Consider the following 22,144-nt stretch of genomic DNA (forward strand, 5'->3'; position numbering starts at 1 on the left):
TGAAACACAGAAATTGGTTCCGAAATTAATGCAAAAGGCACAATGCCGACATAAGTACAAGAGGACTGACACTCTCACTTTCTATGATTCTATGATTTGAACCTCTCTTGTGAGTCCAGTCTTAGATTCCGGTGCTTCACTTCAGGTTTCCTGTACACCTTGGCCCTTCTTATTGACGATGAATCACAGAAATTGCATCGGAATTTAATTCAGAAGGCACAATGCCGACTTAAGTACAAGAGGACGGACACTCTAACTTTCTATGAATTGAACATCTCCAGTGAGTCCAGTTTTAGATTCCGATGCTACACTTCAGGCTTACTGAACCCCATGGACCTTCTTATTGACGATGAAGCACAGAAATTGCATCGGAGTGAAATTCAAAAGGCACAATGCCGACTTATGTACAAGATGACTGACACTCTAACTTTCTATGATTTGAACTGCTCCTGTGAGTCCAGTTTTAGAATCCGATGCTTCACTTCAGGTTTTCTGTATCCCTTCGACCTTCTTATTGACGATGAAACACAGAAATTGCATCAGAATGTAATACAAAAGGCAGAATGCCGACTTAAGTACAAGAGGACTGACACTCTAACTTTCTATGATTTGAACCTCTCCTCTGAGTCCAGTTTTAGATTCCGATGCTTGACTTCAGGTTTCGTGTATACCTTGGACCTTCTTATTGACGAAGAAACACAGAATTTGCATTCGAATTTAATACAAAAGACACGATGCCGACTTAAGTACAAGAGGACTGACACTCTAACTTTAAATGATTAGAACCTCTCCTGTGAGTCCAGTTCTAGATTCCGATTTTTCACTTCAGGTTTACTGTATCCCTTGCACCCTCTTTTTAACGGTGAAGCACAGAAATTGCATCGGAATGAAATTCAAAAGGCACAATGCCGACTTAAGTACAAGAGGACTGATACTCTACCTTACTATAATTTGAACCTCTCCTGTGAGTCCAGTTTTAGGTTACGATGCTTCACTTTAGGTTTACTGTATACCTTGGACATTCTTTTTGACGATGAAACACAGAAATTGCATCGGATTTATATTCAAAAGGCACAATTCCGTCTTAAGTACAAGAGGACTGACACTCTACCTTTCTATGATTTGAATCTCTCCGGTGAGTCCAGATTTAGATTCCGATGCTTCACTTCAGGTTTACTGTATACCTTGGACCTTCTTCTTGACGATGAAACACAGAAATTGCATCGGAAGTAAATTCAAAAGTCACAATGCCGACTTAAGTACAAGAGGACTGACACTCTAACTTCCAATGATTTGAATCTCCCCTGTGAGTCCAGTTTTAGATTTCGATGCTTTCCTTCAGATTTACTGTATACCTTGGACCTTCTTATTGACGATGAAACACAGAAATTGCATCGGAATTAAATTCAAAAGGCACAATGCCGACTTATGTACAAGAGGACGGACACTCTATTTTTCTATGATTTGAACCTCTCCTGTGAGTCCAGTTTTAGATTCCGATGCTACATTTCAGGTTTACGGTATACCATGGATCTTCTTATTGACGATGAAGCACAGAAATTGCATCGGAATGAAATTCAAAAGGCACAATACCGACTTAAGTACAAGATGACTATCACTCTAATTTTTTTTGCTTTCAACCTCTCCTGTGAGTCCAGTTTTTGAATCCGATCCTTCACTTCAGGTTTACTGTATCCCTTGGACCTCCTTATTGACGATGAAACACAGAAATTCCATCCGAATGTAATACAAAAGGCACAATGCCGACTTAAGTGCAAGAGGACTGACACTCTAACTTTCTATGATTTGAACCTCTCCTATGAGTCCAGTTTTAGATTCCGATGCTTCCCTTCAAGTTTACTGTATACCTTGGACTTTCTTATTGACTATGAAACACAGAAATTGTATCCGAATTTAATACAAAAGGCGCAATGCCGACTTAAGTAAAAGAGGACTGTCACTCTAACTTTCTATGATTAGAAACCTCTCCTGTGAGTCCACTTTTGGATTCCGATGCTTCCCCTCAGGTTTACTGTATACCTTGGACCTTTTTATAGACGATCGAACACAGAAATTGCATCCGAATTTAATACAAAAGGCACAATGCCGACTTAAGTACAAGAGGACGGACACACTTACTTTCTATTTTTTGAACCTCTTCTGTGAGTCCAGTTTTAGATTCCGATGCGTCCCTTCAGGTTTACTGTATACCTTGGACCTTCTTACTGACGATGAAACACAGAAATTGGTTCCGAAATTATTGCAAAAGGCACAATGCCGACATAAGTACATGAGGACTGACACTCTCACTTTCTATGATTCGATGATTTGAACCTCTCTTGTGAGTCCAGTCTTAGATTCCGGTGCTTCACTTCAGGTTTCCTGTACACCTTGGCCCTTCTTATTGACGATGAATCACAGAAATTGCATCGGAATTTAATTCAGAAGGCACAATGCCAACTTAAGTACAAGAGGACGGACACTCTAACTTTCTATGTATTGAACATCTCCAGTGAGTCCAGTTTTAGATTCCGATGCTACACTTCAGGCTTACTGAATACCATGGACCTTCTTATTGACGATGAAGCACAGAAATTGCATCGGAGTGAAATTCAAAAGGCACAATGCCGACTTATGTACAAGATGACTGACACTCGAACTTTCTATGATTTGAACAGCTCCTGTGAGTCCAGTTTTAGAATCCGATGCTTCACTTCAGGTTTTCTGTATCCCTTTGACCTTCTTATTGACGATGAAACACAGAAATTGCATCAGAATGTAATACAAAAGGCAGAATGCCGACTTAAGTACAAGAGGACTGACACTCTAACTTTCTATGATTTGAACCTCTCCTCTGAGTCCAGTTTTAGATTCCGATGCTTGACTTCAGGTTTCGTGTATACCTTGGACCTTCTTATTGACGAGGAAACACAGAATTTGCATTCGAATTTAATACAAAAGACACAATGCCGACTTAAGTACAAGAGGAATGACACTCTCACTTTCTATGATTTGAACCTCTCCTGTGAGTCCAGTTGTAGATTCCGATGATTCACTTTAGGTTTCCTATATACCTTGGACCTTCTTATTGACGATGAAGCACAGAAATTGCATTGGAATGATATTCAAAAGGCACAATGCTGACTTAAGTACAAGATGACTAATACTCTAATTTTCTATGATTTGATCCTCTCCTGTGAGTCCAGTTTTAGAATCCGATGCTACACTTCAGGTTTCCTGTAAACCTTGGACCTTCTTATTGTCGATGAAACACAGAAATTGCATCGGAATTATATTCAAAAGGCACAATGCGACTTAAGTGCAAGAGGACTGACACTCTCACTTTCTATGATTTGAATCTCTCCTGTGATACCACTTTTAGATTCCGCTGCATCCCCTCAGGTTTACTGTATACCTTGGACCTTCTTACTGACGATGAAACACAGAAATTGCATCCGAATTTAATACAAAAGGCACAATGCCGACTTAAGTACAAGAGGACTGACACTCTAACTTTCTATGATTTGAACCTCTCCTGTGAGTCCAGTTTTAGATTCCGATGCTTCACTTCAGGTTTACTGTATACCTTGCACCTTCTTATTGACGATGAAACACAGAAATTGGATCCGAATTTAATGCAAAACGCACAATGCCGACTTAAGTACAAGAGGACTGACACTCCCACTTTCTATGATTTGAAACTCTCCTGTGAGTACAGTTTTAGATTCCGATTCTTCACTTCAGGTTTCCTGTATACCTTGGACCTTCTTATTGACGATGAAACACAGAAATTGCATCGGAATTAAATTCAAAAGGCACAATGCCGACTTATGTACAAGAGGACGGACACTCTATTTTTCTATGATTTGAACCTCTCCTGTGAGTCCAGTTTTAGATTCCGATGCTACACTTCAGGATTACGGTATACCATGGATCTTCTTATTGACGATGAAGCACAGAAATTGCATCGGAATGAAATTCAAAAGGCACAATGCCGACTTAAGTACAAGATGACTATCACTCTAATTTTCTATGATTTCAACCTCTCCTGTGAGTCCAGTTTTTGAATCCGATCCTTCACTTCAGGTTTACTGTATCCCGTGGACCTCCTTATTGACGATGAAACACAGAAATTCCATCCGAATGTAATACAAAAGGCACAATGCCGACTTAAGTGCAAGAGGACTGTCACTCTAACTTTCTATGATTTGAACCTCTCCTGTGAGTCCACTTTTGGATTCCGATGCTTCCCTTCAGGTTTACTGTATACCTTGGACCTTTTTATAGACGATCGAACACAGAAATTGCATCCGAATTTAATACAAAAGGCACAATGCCGACTTAAGTACAAGAGGACGGACACACTTACTTTCTATTTTTTGAACCTCTTCTGTGAGTCCAGTTTTAGATTCCGATGCGTCCCTTCAGGTTTACTGTATACCTTGGACCTTCTTACTGACGATGAAACACAGAAATTGGTTCCGAAATTATTGCAAAAGGCACAATGCCGACATAAGTACATGAGGACTGACACTCTCACTTTCTATGATTCTATGATTTGAACCTCTCTTGTGAGTCCAGTCTTAGATTCCGGTGCTTCACTTCAGGTTTCCTGTACACCTTGGCCCTTCTTATTGACGATGAATCACAGAAATTGCATCGGAATTTAATTCAGAAGGCACAATGCCGACTTAAGTACAAGAGGACGGACACTCTAACTTTCTATGTATTGAACATCTCCAGTGAGTCCAGTTTTAGATTCCGATGCTACACTTCAGGCTTACTGAATACCATGGACCTTCGTATTGACGATGAAGCACAGAAATTGCATCGGAGTGAAATTCAAAAGGCACAATGCCGACTTATGTACAAGATGACTGACACTCTAACTTTCTATGATTTGAACAGCTCCTGTGAGTTTAGTTTTAGAATCCGATGCTTCACTTCAGGTTTTCTGTATCCCTTTGACCTTCTTATTGACGATGAAACACAGAAATTGCATCAGAATGTAATACAAAAGGCAGAATGCCGACTTATGTACAAGAGGACGGACACTCTATTTTTCTATGATTTGAACCTCTCCTGTGAGTCCAGTTTTAGATTCCGATGCTACACTTCAGGTTTACGGTATACCATGGATCTTCTTATTGACGATGAAGCACAGAAATTGCATCGGAATGAAATTCAAAAGGCACAATGCCGACTTAAGTACAAGATGACTATCACTCTAATTTTCTATGATTTCAACCTCTCCTGTGAGTCCAGTTTTTGAATCCGATCCTTCACTTCAGGTTTACTGTATCCCGTGGACCTCCTTATTGACGATGAAACACAGAAATTCCATCCGAATGTAATACAAAAGGCACAATGCCGACTTAAGTGCAAGAGGACTGGCACTCTAACTTTCAATGATTTGAACCTCTCCTATGAGTCCAGTTTTAGATTCCGATGCTTCCCTTCAGGTTTACTGAATACCTTGGACCTTCTTATTGATTATGAAACACAGAAATTGCATCCGAATTTAATACAAAAGGCGCAATGTCGACTTAAGTAAAAGAGGACTGTCACTCTAACTTTCTATGATTTGAACCTCTCCTGTGAGTCCAGTTTTAGATTCCGATGCTTCCCTTCAGGTTTACTGTATACCTTGGACCTTTTAATAGACGATCGATCACAGAAATTGCATCCGAATTTAATACAAAAGGCACAATGCCGACTTAAGTACAAGAGGACGGACACACTTACTTTCTATTTTTTGAACCTCTTCTGTGAGTCCAGTTTTAGATTCCGATGCGTCCCTTCAGGTTTACTGTATACCTTGGACATTCTTACTGACGATGAAACACAGAAATTGGATCCGAAATTAACGCAAAAGGCACAATGCCGACATAAGTACAAGAGGACTGACACTCTCACTTTCTATGATTCTATGATTTGAACCTCTCTTGTGAGTCCAGTCTTAGATTCCGGTGCTTCACTTCAGGTTTCCTGTACACCTTGGACCTTCTTATTGACGATCAATCACAGAAATTGCATCGGAATTTAATTCAGAAGGCACAATGCTGACTTAAGTACAAGAGGACGGACACTCTAACTTTCTATGAATTGAACCTCTCCTGTGAGTCCAGTTTTAGATTCCGATGCTACACTTCAGGCTTACTGAATACCATGGACCTTCTTATTGACGATGAAGCACAGAAATTGCATCGGAGTGATATTCAAAAGGCACAATGCCGACTTATGTACAAGATGACTGACACTCTAATTTTCTATGATTTGAACCGCTCCTGTGAGTCCAGTTTTAGAATCCGATGCTTCACTTCAGGTTTTCTGTATCCCTTCGACCTCCTTATTGACGATGAAACACAGAAATTGCATCAGAATGTAATACAAAAGGCACAATGCCGACTTAAGTACAAGAGGACTGACACTCTAACTTTCTATGATTTGAACCTCTCCTCTGAGACCAGTTTTAGATACCGATGCTTGACTTCAGGTTTCGTGTATACCTTGGACCTTCTTATTGACGATGAAACACAGAATTTGCATTCGAATTTAATACAAAAGGCAGAATGCCGACTTAAGTACAAGAAGAATTACACTCTCACTTTCTATGATTTGAACCTCTCCAGTGAGTCCAGTTTTAGATTCCGATGATTCACTTCAGGTGTCCTTAATACCTTGGACATTCTTATTGACGATGAAGCACAGAAATTGCATCGGAATGAAATTCAAAAGGCACAATGCTGACTTAAGTACAAGATGACTAACACTCTAATTTTCTATGATTTGAACCTCTCCTGTGAGTCCAGTTTTAGAATGCGATGCTTCACTTCAGGTTTCCTGTATACCTTGGACCTTCTTATTGACGATGAAACACAGAAATTGCATCGGAATTAAATTCAAAAGGCACAATGCGACTTAAGTGCAAGAGGACTGACACTCTCACTTTCTATGATTTTAATCTCTCCTCTGATACCAGTTTTAGATTTCGCTACATCCTATCAGGTTTACTGTATACCTTGGACCTTCTTACTGACGATGTAACACAGAAATTGCATCTGAATTTAATACAAAAGGCACAATGCCGACTTAAGTACAAGAGGACTGACACTCTAACTTTCTATGATTTGAACCTCTCCTGTGAGTCCAGTTTTAGATTCCGATGCTTCACTTCAGGTTTACTGTATACCTCGGACCTTCTTATTGACGATGAAACGCAGAAATTGGATAAGAATTTAATGCAAAACGCACAATGCCGACTTAAGTACAAGAGGACTGACACTCCCACTTTCTATGATTTGAAACTCTCCTGTGAGTACATTTTTAGATTCCGATGCTTCACTTCAGGTTTCCTGTATACCTTGGACCTTCTTATTGACGATGAAACACAGAAATTGCATCGGAGTGAAATTCAGAAGGCACAATGCCGACTTATGTACAAGACGACTGACACTCTAACTTTCTATGATTTGAACCGCTCCTGTGAGTCCAGTTTTAGAATCCGATGCTTCACTTCAGGTTTCCTGTATACCTCTTACCTTCTTATTGACGATGAAACACAGAAATTGGATCCGAATTTAATGCAAAACGCACAATGCCGACTTAAGTACAAGAGGACGGACACTCTAACTTTCTATGAATTGAACCTCTGCTGTGAGTCCAGTTTTAGATTCCGATGCTACACTTCAGGCTTACTGAATACCATGGACCTTCTTATTGACGATGAAGCACAGAAATTGCATCGGAGTGAAATTCAAAAGGCACAATGCCGACTTATGTACAAGATGACTGACACTCTAACTTTCGATGATATGAACCTATTCTCTGCGTCCAGGTTTAGATTCCGATGCTTCACTTCAGGTTTCCTGTATACCTTGGACCTTCTTATTGACGATGAAACACAGAAATTGCATCCGAATTAAATTCAAAAGGCACAATGCCGACTGAAGTACAAGGGGACTGAGTCTCTTACTTTCTATGATTTGAACCTCTCCTGTGAGTCCAGTTTTAGATTCCGAAGATTCACTTCAGGTTTATTGTATACCATGGACCCTCTTATTGACGATGAAGCACAGAAATTGCATCGGAATGAAATTCAAAATTCACAATGCCGACTTAAGTACAAGATGACTATCACTCTAATTTTCTACGACTTCAACCTCTCCTGTGAGTCCAGTTTTTGAATCCGATCCTTCACTTCAGGTTTACTGTATCCCTTGGACCACCTTATTCACGATGAAACACAGTAATTCCATCCGAATGTAATACAAAAGGCACAATGCCGACTTAAGTACAAGAGGACTGACACTCTAACTTTCTATGATTTGAACCTCTCCTATGAGTCCAGTTTTAGATTCCGATGCTTCCCTTCAGGTTTACTGTATCCCTTGGACCTTCATATTGACTATGAAACACAGAAATTGCGTCCGAATTTAATACAAAAGGCGCAATGCCGACTTAAGTAAAAGAGGACTGTCACTCAAACTTTCTATGATTTGAACCTCTCCTGTGAGTCCAGTTTTAGATTCCGATGCTTCCCTTCAGGTTTACTGTATACCTTGGACCTTTTTATTGACGATTGAACACAGAAATTGTATCCGAATATAATACAAAAGGCACAACGCCGACTTAAGTACAAGAGGACTGACACTCTCACTTTCTATGATTTGAATCTCTCCTGTGATACCAGTTTTAGATTCCGCTTCATTCCCTCAGGTTTACTGTATACCTTGGACCTTCTTACTGACGATGTAACACATAAATTGGATCCGAATTTAATGCAAAACGCACAATGCCGACTTAAGTATAAGAGGACTGACACTCCCACTTTCTATGATTTGAAACTCTCCTGTGAGTACATTTTTAGATTCCGATGCTTCACTTCAGGTTTCCTGTATACCTTGGACCCTCTTATTGACGATGAAACACAGAAATTGCATTGGAATTAAATTCAAAAGGCACAATGCCGACTTCTGTACAAGAGGACGGACACTCTATTTTTCTATGATTTGAACCTCTCCTGTGAGTCCAGTTTTAGATTCCGATGCTACACTTCAGGTTTACGGTATACCATGGATCTTCTTATTGACGATGAAGCACAGAAATTGCATCGGAATGAAATTCAAAAGGCACAATGCCGACTTAAGTACAAAATGACTATCACTCTAATTTTCTATGATTTCAACCTCTCCTGTGAGTCCAGTTTTTGAATCCGATCCTTCACTTCAGGTTTACTGTATCCCTTGGACCTCCTTATTGACGATGAAACACAGAAATTCCATCCGAATGTAATACAAAAGGCACAATGCCGACTTAAGTGCAAGAGGACTGACACTCTGACTTTCTATGATTTGTACCTCTCCTATGGGTCCAGTTTTAGATTCCGATGCTTCCCTTCAGGTTTACTGTATACCTTTGACCTTCTTATTGACTATGAAACACAGAAATTGCATCCGAATTTAATACAATAACGCAATGCCTACTTAAGTAAAAGAGGACTGTCACTCTAACTTTCTATGATTTGAACCTCTCCTGTGAGTTTAGTTTTAGATTCCGATGTTTCCCTTCAGGTTTACTGTATACCTTGGACCTTTTTATAGACGATCGAACACAGAAATTGCATCCGAATTTAATACAAAAGGCACAATGCCGACTTAAGTACAAGAGGACGGACACACTTACTTTCTATTTTTTGAACCTCTTCTGTGAGTCCAGTTTTAGATTCCGATGTGTCCCTTCAGGTTTACTGTATGCCTTGGACCTTCTTACTGACGATGAAACACAGAAATTGGATCCGAAATTAATGCAAAAGGCACAATGCCGACATAAGTACAAGAGGACTGACACTCTCACTTTCCATGATTCTATGATTTGAACCTCTCTTGTGAGTCCAGTCTTATATTCCGGTGCTTCACTTCAGGTTTCCTGTACACCTTGGACCTTCTTATTGACGATGCATCACAGAAATTGCATCGGAATTTAATTCAGAAGGCACAATGCCGACTTAAGTACAAGAGGACGGACACTCTAACTTTCTATGAATTGAACCTCTGCTGTGAGTCCAGTTTTAGATTCCGATGCTACACTTCAGGCTTACTGAATACCATGGACCTTCTTATTGACGATGAAGCACAGAAATTGCATCGGAGTGAAATTCAAAAGGCACAATGCCGACTTATGTACAAGATGACTGACACTCTAACTTTCTATGATTTGAACCGCTCCTGTGAGTCCAGTTTTAGAATCCGATGCTTCACTTCAGGTTTTCTGTATCCCTTCGACCTTCTTATTGACGATGAAACACAGAAATTGCATCAGAGTGTAATACAAAAGGCACAATGCCGACTTAAGTACAAGAGGACTGACACTCTAACTTTCTATGATTTGAACCTCTCCTCTGAGTCCAGTTTTAGATTCCGATGCTTGACTTCAGGTTTCGTGTATACCTTGGACCTTCTTATTGACGATGAAAAACAGAATTTGCATTCGAATTTAATACAAAAGGCACAATGCCGACTTAAGTACAAGAGGAATGACACTCTCACTCTCTATGATTTGAACCTCTTATGTGAGTCTCGTTTTAGATTCCGATGATTCACTTCAGGTTTCCTATATACCTTAGACCTTCCTATTGACGATGAAGCACAGAAATTGCATCGGAATGAAATTCAAAAGGCACTATGCTGACTTAAGTACAAGATGACTAACACTCTGATTTTCTATGATTTGAACCTCTCCTGTGAGTCCAGTTTTAGAATCCGATGCTTCACTTCAGGTTTACTGTATCCCCTGGACCTTCTTATTGACGATGAAGCACAGAAATTGCATCCGAATGTAATACAAAAGGCACAATGCCGACTTAAGTACAAGAGGACTGACACTCTAACTTTCTATTATTTGAACCTCTCCTACGATTCCAGTTTTAGATTCCCATGCCTCCCTTCATGTTTACTGTATACCTTGGACCTTCTTACTGACGATGAAACACAGAAATTGGATCCGAAATTAATGCAAAAGGCACAAGGCCGACTTAAGTACAAGAGGACTGACACTCTCACTTTCTATGATTTGAACCTCACCTGTGGGTCCTGATTTAGTTTCCGATGCTCCACTTCAGGTTTCCTGTATACCTTGGACCTTCTTATTGACGATGTAACACAGAAATTGCATTGGAATTAAATTCAGAAGGCGCAATGCCGATTTAAGTACAAGAGGACAGACGCTCTAACTTTCTATGATTTGACCTCTCCTGTGAGTCCAGTTTTAGATTCCGATGCTACACTTCAGGTTTACTGTATACCATGGACCTTCTTATTGACGATGAAGCACAGAAATTGCATCGAAGTGAAATTCAAAAGGCACAATGCCGACTTAAGTACAAGATGACGGACACTCTGACTTTCTATGATTTGAACCTCTCCTGTGAGTCCAGTTTTAGAATCCGATGCTTCACTTCAGGTTTACTGTATCCCTTGGACCTTCTTATTGACGATGAAACACAGAATTTGCATTCGAATTTAATACAAAAGGCACAATGCCGACTTAAGTATAAGAGGAATGACACTCTCACTTATATGATTTGAACCTCTCCTGTGAGTCCAGTTTTAGATTCCGATGATTCACTTCAGGTTTCCTGTATACCTTTGACCTTCTTATTGACGACGAAACACAGAAATTGCATCCGAATTTAATACAAAAGGCACAATGCCGACATAAGTACAGGAGGACTGACACTCTCACTTTCGATGTTTTGAAACTCTTCTCTGCGTCCAGGTTTAGATTCCGATGCTTCACTTCAGGTTTCCTGTATACCTTGGACCTTCTTATTGACGATGAAACACAGAAATTGCATCCGAATTAAATTCAATGGGCACAATACCGACTGAAGTACAAGGGGACTGAGTCTCTTACTTTCTATGATTTGAACCTCTCCTGTGAGTCCAGTTTTAGAATCCGATGCTTCACTTCAGGTTTACTGTATCCCTTGGACCTTCATATTTTTTGGAAACACAGAAATTGCATCCGAATTTAATACAAAGGGCGCAATGCCGACTTAAGTAAAAGAGGACTGTCACACTAACTTTCTATGATTTGAACCACTCCTGTGAGTCCAGTTTTAGATTCCGATGCATCCCTTCAGGTTTACTGTATACCTTGGACATTTTTATTGACGATTGAACACAGAAATTGCATCCGAATATAATACAAAAGGCACAACGCCGACTTAAGTACAAGAGGACGGACACACTCACTTACTATGATTTGAACCCATTCTGTTAGTCCAGTTTTAGATTCCGATGCGTCCCTTCAAGTTTACTGTATACCTTGGACCTTCTTACTGACGATGAAACACAGAAATTGGATCCGAAATTAATGCAAAAGGCACAATTCCGACATTAGTACAAGAGGACTGACACTCTCACTTTCTATGATTCTATGATTTGAACCTCTCTTGTGAGTCCAGTCTTAGATTAGGTGCTTCACTTCAGGTTTCCTGTACACCTTGGACCTTCTTATTGACGATGAATCACAGAAATTGCATCGGAATTTAATTCAGAAGGCACAATGCCGACTTAAGTACAAGAGGACGGACACTCTAACTTTCTATGATTTGAACCGCTCCTGTGAGTCCAGTTTTAGAATCCGATGCTTCACTTCAGGTTTTCTGTATCCCTTCGACCATCGTATTGACGATGAAACACAGAAATTGCATTAGAATGTAATACAAAAGGCACAATGCCGACTTAAGTACAAGAGGACTGACACTCTAACTTTCTATGATTTGAACCTCTCCTCTGAGTCCAGTTTTAGATTCCGATGCTTGACTTCAGGTTTCGTGTATACCTTGGACCTTGTAATTGACGATAAAGCACAGAATTTGCATTCGAATTTAATACAAAAGGCACAATGCCGACTTAAGTACAAGAGGACGGACACTGTAACTTTCTATGAATTGAACCTCTCCTGTGAGTCCAGTTTTAGATTCCGATGCTACACTTCGGGCTTACTGAATACCATGGACCTTATTATTGACGATGAAGCATAGAAATTGCATCGGAGTGAAATTCAAAAGGCACAATGCCGACTTAAGTACAAGAGGACTGACACTCTAACTTTCTATGACTTGAACCTCTCCTCTGAGTCCAGTTTTAGATTCCGATGCTTGACTTCAGGTTTACTGTATACCTAGGACCTTCATATTGACGATGAAACACAGAAATTGCATCCGAATTAAATTCAAAAGGCATAATGCCGACTGAAGTACAAGGGGACTGACTCTCTAACTTTCTATGATTTGAACCTCTCCTGTGAGTCCAGTTTTAGATTCCAATGCTTCCCGTCAGGTTTACTGTATACCTTGGACCTTCTTACTGACGATGAAACACAGAAATTGGATCCGATATCAATGCAAAAGGCACAATGCCGACTTAAGTACAAGAGGACTGACACTCTCACTTTCTATGATTTGAACCTCTCCTGTGGGTCCAGTTTTAGTTTCCGATGCTTCACTTCAGGTTTCCTGTATACCTTGGACCTTCTTATTGACGATGAAACACAGAAATTGCATCGGAATTAAATTCAGATGGCGCAATGCCGACTTACGTACAAGAGGACGGCCACTCTAACTTTCTATGATTTGAACCTCTCCTGTGAGTCCAGTTTTAGATTCTGATGCTACACTTCAGGTTTACTGTATACCATGGACCTTCTTATTGACGATGAAGCACAGAAATTGCATCGAAGTGAAATTCAAAAGGCACAATGCCGGCTTAAGTACAAGATGACTGACACTCTAACTTTCTATGATTTGAACCTCTCCTGTGAGTCCAGTTTTAGAATCCGATGCTTCACTTCAGGTTTACTGTATCCCTTGGACCTTCTTATTGACGATGAAACACAGAAATAGCATCCGAATGTAATACAAAAGGCACAATGCCAACTTAAGTACAAGAGGACTGACACTCGAACTTTCTACGATTTGAACCTCTCCTGTGAGTCTAGTTTTAGATTTCGATGCTTCCCTTCAGGTTTACTGTATACCTGGGACCTTCTTATTGACGATGAAACACAGAAATTGCATCCAAATTTAATACAAAAAACACAATGCCGACTTAAGTACAAGAGGACTGACACTCTCACTTTCTGTGATTTGAACCTCTCCTGTGAGTCCAGTTTTAGATTCCGATGCTTCACTTCAGGTTTCCTGTATACCTTGGACCTTCTTATTGACGATGAAACACAGATATTGCATCCGAATTAAATTGAAAAAGCACAAAGCCGACTTAAGTACAAGAGGACTGACTCTCTAACTTTTTATGAATTGAACCACTCCTGTGTGTCCAGTTTTAGTATCAAATGATTCACTCCGGGTTTACTGTATCCCTTGGACCTTCTTATTGATGAAGAAACACAGAAATTGCATCCGAATTTAATACAAAAGGCACAATGCCGACTTAAGTACAAGAGGACAGACACTCTCACTTTCTATAATTTGAACCTCACCTGAGAGTCCACTTTTAGATTCCGATGCTTCACTTCATGTTTCCTGTATACCTTGAACATTCTTAATGACGAAGAAACACAGAAATTGCATCCGAATTTAATACAAAAGGCACAATGCCGACTTAAGTACAAGAGGACAGACACTCTAACTTTCTACGATTTGAACCTCTCCTTTGAGTCCAGTTTTATATTCCGATGCTTCACTTCAGGTTTACTGTATACCTTGGGCCTTCTTATTGACGATGAAACACAGAAATTGGATCCGAATTTAATGCAAAATGCACAATGCCGACTTAAGTACAAGAGGACTGACACTCTAACTTTCTATGAATTGAACCTCTCCTGTGAGTCCAGTTTTAGATTCCGACGCTTCACTTGAGGTTTACTGTATCCCTTGGACATTCTTATTGACGATGAAACACAGAAATTGCATCCGAATTTAATACAAAAGGCACAATGCGCACTTAAGTACAAGAGGACTGACACTCTAACCTTTTAGGATTTGAACCTCTCCTGTGAGTCCAGTTTTGGATTCCGATGCTTCACTACAGGTTTACTGTATACCTTGGAACTTCTTACTCACGAAGTAACACAGTTATTGCTTCGGAATAAAAATTCAGAAGGCACAATACCGACTTAAGTACAAGATTACTGACACTCTACCTTCTACGATTTGAACCTTTCCTGTGAGTCCAGTTTTAGATTCCGATGCTTCACTTCAGGTTTACTGTATCCCTAGGACCTTCGTTTTGACGATGAAACACAGAAATTGCATCCGAATTTAATACAAAAGGCACAATGCCGACTTAAGTACAAGAGGACTGACACTCTCACTTTCTATGATTCTATGATTTGAACCTCTCCTGTGAGTCCAGTCTTAAATTCCGGTGCTTCACTTCAGGTTTTCTGTACACCTTGGACCTTCTTATTGACGATGAATCACAGAAATTGCATCGGAATTTAATTCAGAAGGCACAATGCCGACTTAAGTACAAGAGGACGGACACTCTAACTTTCTATGAATTGAACTTCTACTGTGAGTCCAGTTTTAGATTCCGATGCTACACTTCAGGCTTACTGAATACCATGGACCTTCTTATTGACGATGAAGCACAGAAATTGCATCGGAGTGAAATTCAAAAGGCACAATGCCGACTTAAGTACAAGAGGACTGACACTCTAACTTTCTATGACTTGAACCTCTCCTCTGAGTCCAGTTTTAGATTCCGATGCTTGACGTCAGGTTTACTGTATACCTAGGACCTTCATATTGACGATGAAACACAGAAATTGCATCCGAATTAAATTCAAAAGGCATAATGCCGACTGAAGTACAAGGGGACTGACTCTCTAACTTTCTATGATTTGAACCTCTCCTGTGAGTCCAGTTTTAGATTCCGATGATTCACTTCAGGTTTACTGTATCACTTGGACCTTCTTATTGATGATGAAACACAGAAATTGCATCCGAATTTAATACAAAAGGCACAATGCCGACCTAAGTACAAGAGGACATCCACTCTCACTTTCTATGATTTGAACCTCTCCTGTGAGCCCAGTTTTAGATTCCGATGCTACACGTCAGGTTTATTGTATACCATGGACCTTCTTATTGACGATGAAGCACAGAAATTGCGTCGGAGTGAAATTCAAAAGGCACAATGCTGACTTAAGTACAAGATGATGAACACTCTAATTTTCTATGATTTTAACCTCTCCTGTGAGTCCAGTTTTAGAATCCGATGCTACACTTCAGGTTTACTGTATCCCTTTTACCTTCTTATTGACGATGAAACACAGAAATTGCATCCGAATGTAATACAGATGGCACAATGCCGACTTAAGTACAAGAGGACTGACACTCTAACTTTCTATGATTTGAACCTCTCCTGTGAGTCCAGTTTTAGATTCCAATGCTTCCCTTCAGGTTTACTGTATACTTTGGACCTTCTTACTGACGATGAACCACAGAAATTGGATCCGATATCAATGCAAAAGGCACAATGCCGACTTAAGTACAAGACGACTGACACTCTCACTTTCTATGATTTGAACCTATCCTGTGGGTCCAGTTTTAGTTTCCGATGCTTCACTTCAGGTTTCCTGTATACCTTGGACCTTCTTATTGACGATGAAACACAGAAATTGCATCGGAATTAAATTCAGATGGCGCAATGCCGACTTACGTACAAGAGGACGGACACTCTAACTTTCTATGATTTGAACCTCTCCTGTGAGTCCAGTTTTAGATTCCGATGCTACACTTCAGGTTTACTGTATACCATGGACCTTCTTATTGACGATGAAGCACAGAAATTGCATCGAAGTGAAATTCAAAAGGCACAATGCCGGCTTAAGTACAAGATGACTGACACTCTAACTTTCTATGATTTGAACCTCTCCTGTGAGTCCAGTTTTAGAATCCGATGCTTCACTTCAGGTTTACTGTATCCCTTGGACCTTCTTATTGACGATGAAACACAGAAATAGCATCCGAATGTAATACAAAAGGCACAATGCCAACTTAAGTACAAGAGGACTGACACTCGAACTTTCTACGATTTGAACCTCTCCTGTGAGTCTAGTTTTAGATTTCGATGCTTCCCTTCAGGTTTACTGTATACCTGGGACCCTCTTATTGACGATGAAACACAGAAATTGCATCCAAATTTAATACAAAAAACACAATGCCGACTTAAGTACAAGAGGACTGACACTCTCACTTTCTGTGATTTGAACCTCTCCTGTGAGTCCAGTTTTAGATTCCGATGCTTCACTTCAGGTTTCCTGTATACCTTGGACCTTCTTATTGACGACGAAACACAGATATTGCATCCGAATTAAATTGAAAAGGCACAAAGCCGACTTAAGTACAAGAGGACTGACTCTCTAACTTTTTATGAATTGAACCACTCCTGTGAGTCCAGTTTTAGTATCAAATGATTCACTTCGGGTTTACTGTATCCCTTGGACCTTCTTATTGATGAAGAAACACAGAAATTGCATCCGAATTTAATACAAAAGGCACAATGCCGACTTAAGTACAAGAGGACAGACACTCTCACTTTCTATAATTTGAACCTCACCTGTGAGTCCACTTTTAGATTCCGATGCTTCACTTCATGTTTCCTGTATACCTTGAACATTCTTAATGACGAAGAAACACAGAAATTGCATCCGAATTTAATACAAAAGGCACAATGCCGACTTAAGTACAAGAGGACAGACACTCTAACTTTCTACGATTTGAACCTCTCCTTTGAGTCCAGTTTTATATTCCGATGCCTCACTTCAGGTTTACTGTATACCTTGGGCCTTCTTATTGACGATGAAACACAGAAATTGGATCCGAATTTAATGCAAAATGCACAATGCCGACTTAAGTACAAGAGGACTGACACTCTAACTTTCTATGAATTGAACCTCTCCTGTGAGTCCAGTTTTAGATTCCGACGCTTCACTTGAGGTTTACTGTATCCCTTGGACATTCTTATTGACGATGAAACACAGAAATTGCATCCGAATTTAATACAAAAGGCACAATGCGCACTTAAGTACAAGAGGACTGACACTCTAACCTTTTAGGATTTGAACCTCTCCTGTGAGTCCAGTTTTAGATTCCGATGCTTCACTACAGGTTTACTGTATACCTTGGAACTTCTTACTGACGAAGTAACACAGTTATTGCATCGGAATAAAAATTCAGAAGGCACAATACCGACTTAAGTACAAGAGTACTGACACTCTACCTTCTACGATTTGAACCTTTCCTGTGAGTCCAGTTTTAGATTCCGATGCTTCACTTCAGGTTTACTGTATCCCTAGGACCTTCGTTTTGACGATGAAACACAGAAATTGCATCCGAATTTAATACAAAAGGCACAATGCCGACTTAAGTACAAGAGGACTGACACTCTCACTTTCTATGATTCTATGATTTGAACCTCTCCTGTGAGTCCAGTCTTTAATTCCGGTGCTTCACTTCAGGTTTTCTGTACACCTTGGACCTTCTTATTGACGATGAATCACAGAAATTGCATCGGAATTTAATTCAGAAGGCACAATGCCGACTTAAGTACAAGAGGACGGACACTCTAACTTTCTATGAATTGAACCTCTCCTGTGAGTCCAGTTTTAGATTCCGATGCTACACTTCAGCCTTACTGAATACCATGTACCTTCTTATTGACAATGAAGCACAGAAATTGCATCGGAGTGAAATTCAAAAGGCACAATGCCGACTTAAGTACAAGAGGACTGACACTCTAACTTTCTATGACTTGAACCTCTCCTCTGAGTCCAGTTTTAGATTCCGATGCTTGACGTCAGGTTTACTGTATACCTAGGACCTTCATATTGACGATGAAACACAGAAATTGCATCCGAATTAAATTCAAAAGGCATAATGCCGACTGAAGTACAAGGGGACTGACTCTCTAACTTTCTATGATTTGAACCTCTCCTGTGAGTCCAGTTTTAGATTCCGATGATTCACATCAGGTTTACTGTATCCCTTGGACCTTCTTATTGATGATGAAACACAGAAATTGCATCCGAATTTAATACAAAAGGCACAATGCCGACCTAAGTACAAGAGGACATCCACTCTCACTTTCTATGATTTGAACCTCTCCTGTGAGCCCAGTTTTAGATTCCGATGCTACACGTCAGGTTTATTGTATACCATGGACCTTCTTATTGACGATGAAGCACAGAAATTGCGTCGGAGTGAAATTCAAAAGGCACAATGCTGACTTAAGTACAAGATGATGAACACTCTAATTTTCTATGATTTTAACCTCTCCTGTGAGTCCAGTTTTAGAATCCGATGCTACACTTCAGGTTTACTGTATCCCTTTTACCTTCTTATTGACGATGAAACACAGAAATTGCATCCGAATGTAATACAGATGGCACAATGCCGACTTAAGTACAAGAGGACTGACACTCTAACTTTCTATGATTTGAACTTCTCCTATGATTCCAGTTTGAGATTCCCATGCTTCCCTTCAGGTTTACTGTATACCTTGGAACTTCTTATTGACGATGAAACACAAAAATTGCATCCGAATTTAATACAAAAGGCACAATGCCGACTTAAGTACAAGAGGACTGACACTCTAACTTTCTATTATTTGAACCTCTCCTGTGAGTCCAGTTTTAGATTCCAATGCTTCCCTTCAGGTTTACTGTATACCTTGGACCTTCTTACTTACGATGAACCACAGAAATTGGATCCGATATCAATGCAAAAGGCACAATGCCGACTTAAGTACAAGAGGACTGACACTCTCACTTTCTATGATTTGAACCTATCCTGTGGGTCCAGTTTTAGTTTCCGATGCTTCACTTCAGGTTTCCTGTATACCTTGGACCTTCTTATTGACGATGAAACACAGAAATTGCATCGGAATTAAATTCAGATGGCGCAATGCCGACTTACGTACAAGAGGACGGACACTCTAACTTTCTATGATTTGAACCTCTCCTGTGAGTCCAGTTTTAGATTCCGATGCTACACTTCAAGTTTACTGTATACCATGGACCTTCTTATTGACGATGAAGCACAGAAATTGCATCGAAGTGAAATTCAAAAGGCACAATGCCGGCTTAAGTACAAGATGACTGACACTCTAACTTTCTATGATTTGAACCTCTCCTGTGAGTCCAGTTTTAGAATCCGATGCTTCACTTCAGGTTTACTGTATCCCTTGGACCTTCTTATTGACGATGAAACACAGAAATAGCATCCGAATGTAATACAAAAGGCACAATGCCAACTTAAGTACAAGAGGACTGACACTCGAACTTTCTACGATTTGAACCTCTCCTGTGTGTCTAGTTTTAGATTTCGATGCTTCCCTTCAGGTTTACTGTATACCTGGGACCTTCTTATTGACGATGAAACACAGAAATTGCATCCAAATTTAATACAAAAAACACAATGCCGACTTAAGTACAAGAGGACTGACACTCTCACTTTCTATGATTTGAACCTCTCCTGTGAGTCCAGTTTTAGATTCCGATGCTTCACTTCAGGTTTCCTGTATACCTTGGACCTTCTTATTGACGACGAAACACAGATATGGCATCCGAATTAAATTGAAAAGGCACAAAGCCGACTTAAGTACAAGAGGACTGACTCTCTAACTTTTTATGATTTGAACCACTCCTGTGAGTCCAGTTTTAGTATCCTATGATTCACTTCGGGTTTACTGTATCACTTGGACCTTCTTATTGATGAAGAAACACAGAAATTGCATCCGAATTTAATACAAAAGGCACAATGCCGACTTAAGTACAAGAGGACAGACACTCTCACTTTCTATAATTTGAACCTCACCTGTGAGTCCACTTTTAGATTCCGATGCTTCACTTCATGTTTCCTGTATACCTTGAACATTCTTAATGACGAAGAAACACAGAAATTGCATCCGAATTTAATACAAAAGGCACAATGCCGACTTAAGTACAAGAGGACAGACACTCTAACTTTCTATGATTTGAACCTCTCATTTGAGTCCAGTTTTATATTCCGATGCTTCACTTCAGGTTTACTGTATACCTTGGACCTTCTTATTGACGATGAAACACAGAAATTGGATCCGAATTTAATGCAAGAGGCACAATGCCGACTTAAGTACAAGAGGACTGACACTCTAACTTTCTATGAATTGAACCTCTCCTGTGAGTCCAGTTTTAGATTCCGACGCTTCACTTGAGGTTTACTGTATCCCTTGGACATTCTTATTGACGATGAAACACAGAAATTTCATCCGAATATAATACAAAAGGCACAATGCGCACTTAAGTACAAGAGGACTGACACTCTAACTTTCAATGATTAGAACCTCTCCTGTGAGTCCAGTTTTGGATTCCGATTTTTCACTTCAGGTTTACTGTATCCCTTGGACCTTCTTTTTAACGGTGAAGCACAGAAATTGCATCGGAATGAAATTCAAAAGGCACAACGCCGACATAAGTACAAGAGGACTGAAACTCTACCGTTCTACAATTTGAACCACTCCTGTGAGTCCAGTTTTAGATTCCGATGCTTCCCTTCAGGTTTACTGTATACCTTGGACCTTCTTATTGACGTTGAATCACAGATATTTCATCGGATTTAAATTCAAAAGCACAATGCCGACTTAACTACAAGAGGACTGACTCTCTAACTTTCAATGAAATAAATCTCTCCTGTGAGTCCAGTTTTAGATTCTGATGCATCCCTTCAGGTTTACTGTATATTTTCGACCTTCTTACTGACGATGAAACACAGAAATTGCATCCGAATTTAATACAAAACGCACAATGTCGACTTAAGTACAAGAGGACTGACACTCCCACTTTCTATCATTTGAAACTCTTCTGTGAGTACAGTTTTAGATTCCGATGCTTCACTTCAGGTTTCCTGTATACCTTGGACCTTCTTATTGACGATGAAACACAGAAACTGCATCGGAATTAAATTCAAAAGGCACAATGCCGACTTATGTACAAGAGGACGGACACTCTATTTTTCTATGATTTGAACCTCTCCTGTGAGTCCAGTTTTAGATTCCGATGCTACACTTCAGGTTTACTGTATACCATGGATCTTCTTATTGACGATGAAGCACAGAAATTGCATCGGAATAAA

This window comes from Schistocerca serialis, chromosome 2 (assembly GCF_023864345.2).
Source record: "Schistocerca serialis cubense isolate TAMUIC-IGC-003099 chromosome 2, iqSchSeri2.2, whole genome shotgun sequence".
Classification (NCBI taxonomy): domain Eukaryota; kingdom Metazoa; phylum Arthropoda; class Insecta; order Orthoptera; family Acrididae; genus Schistocerca; species Schistocerca serialis.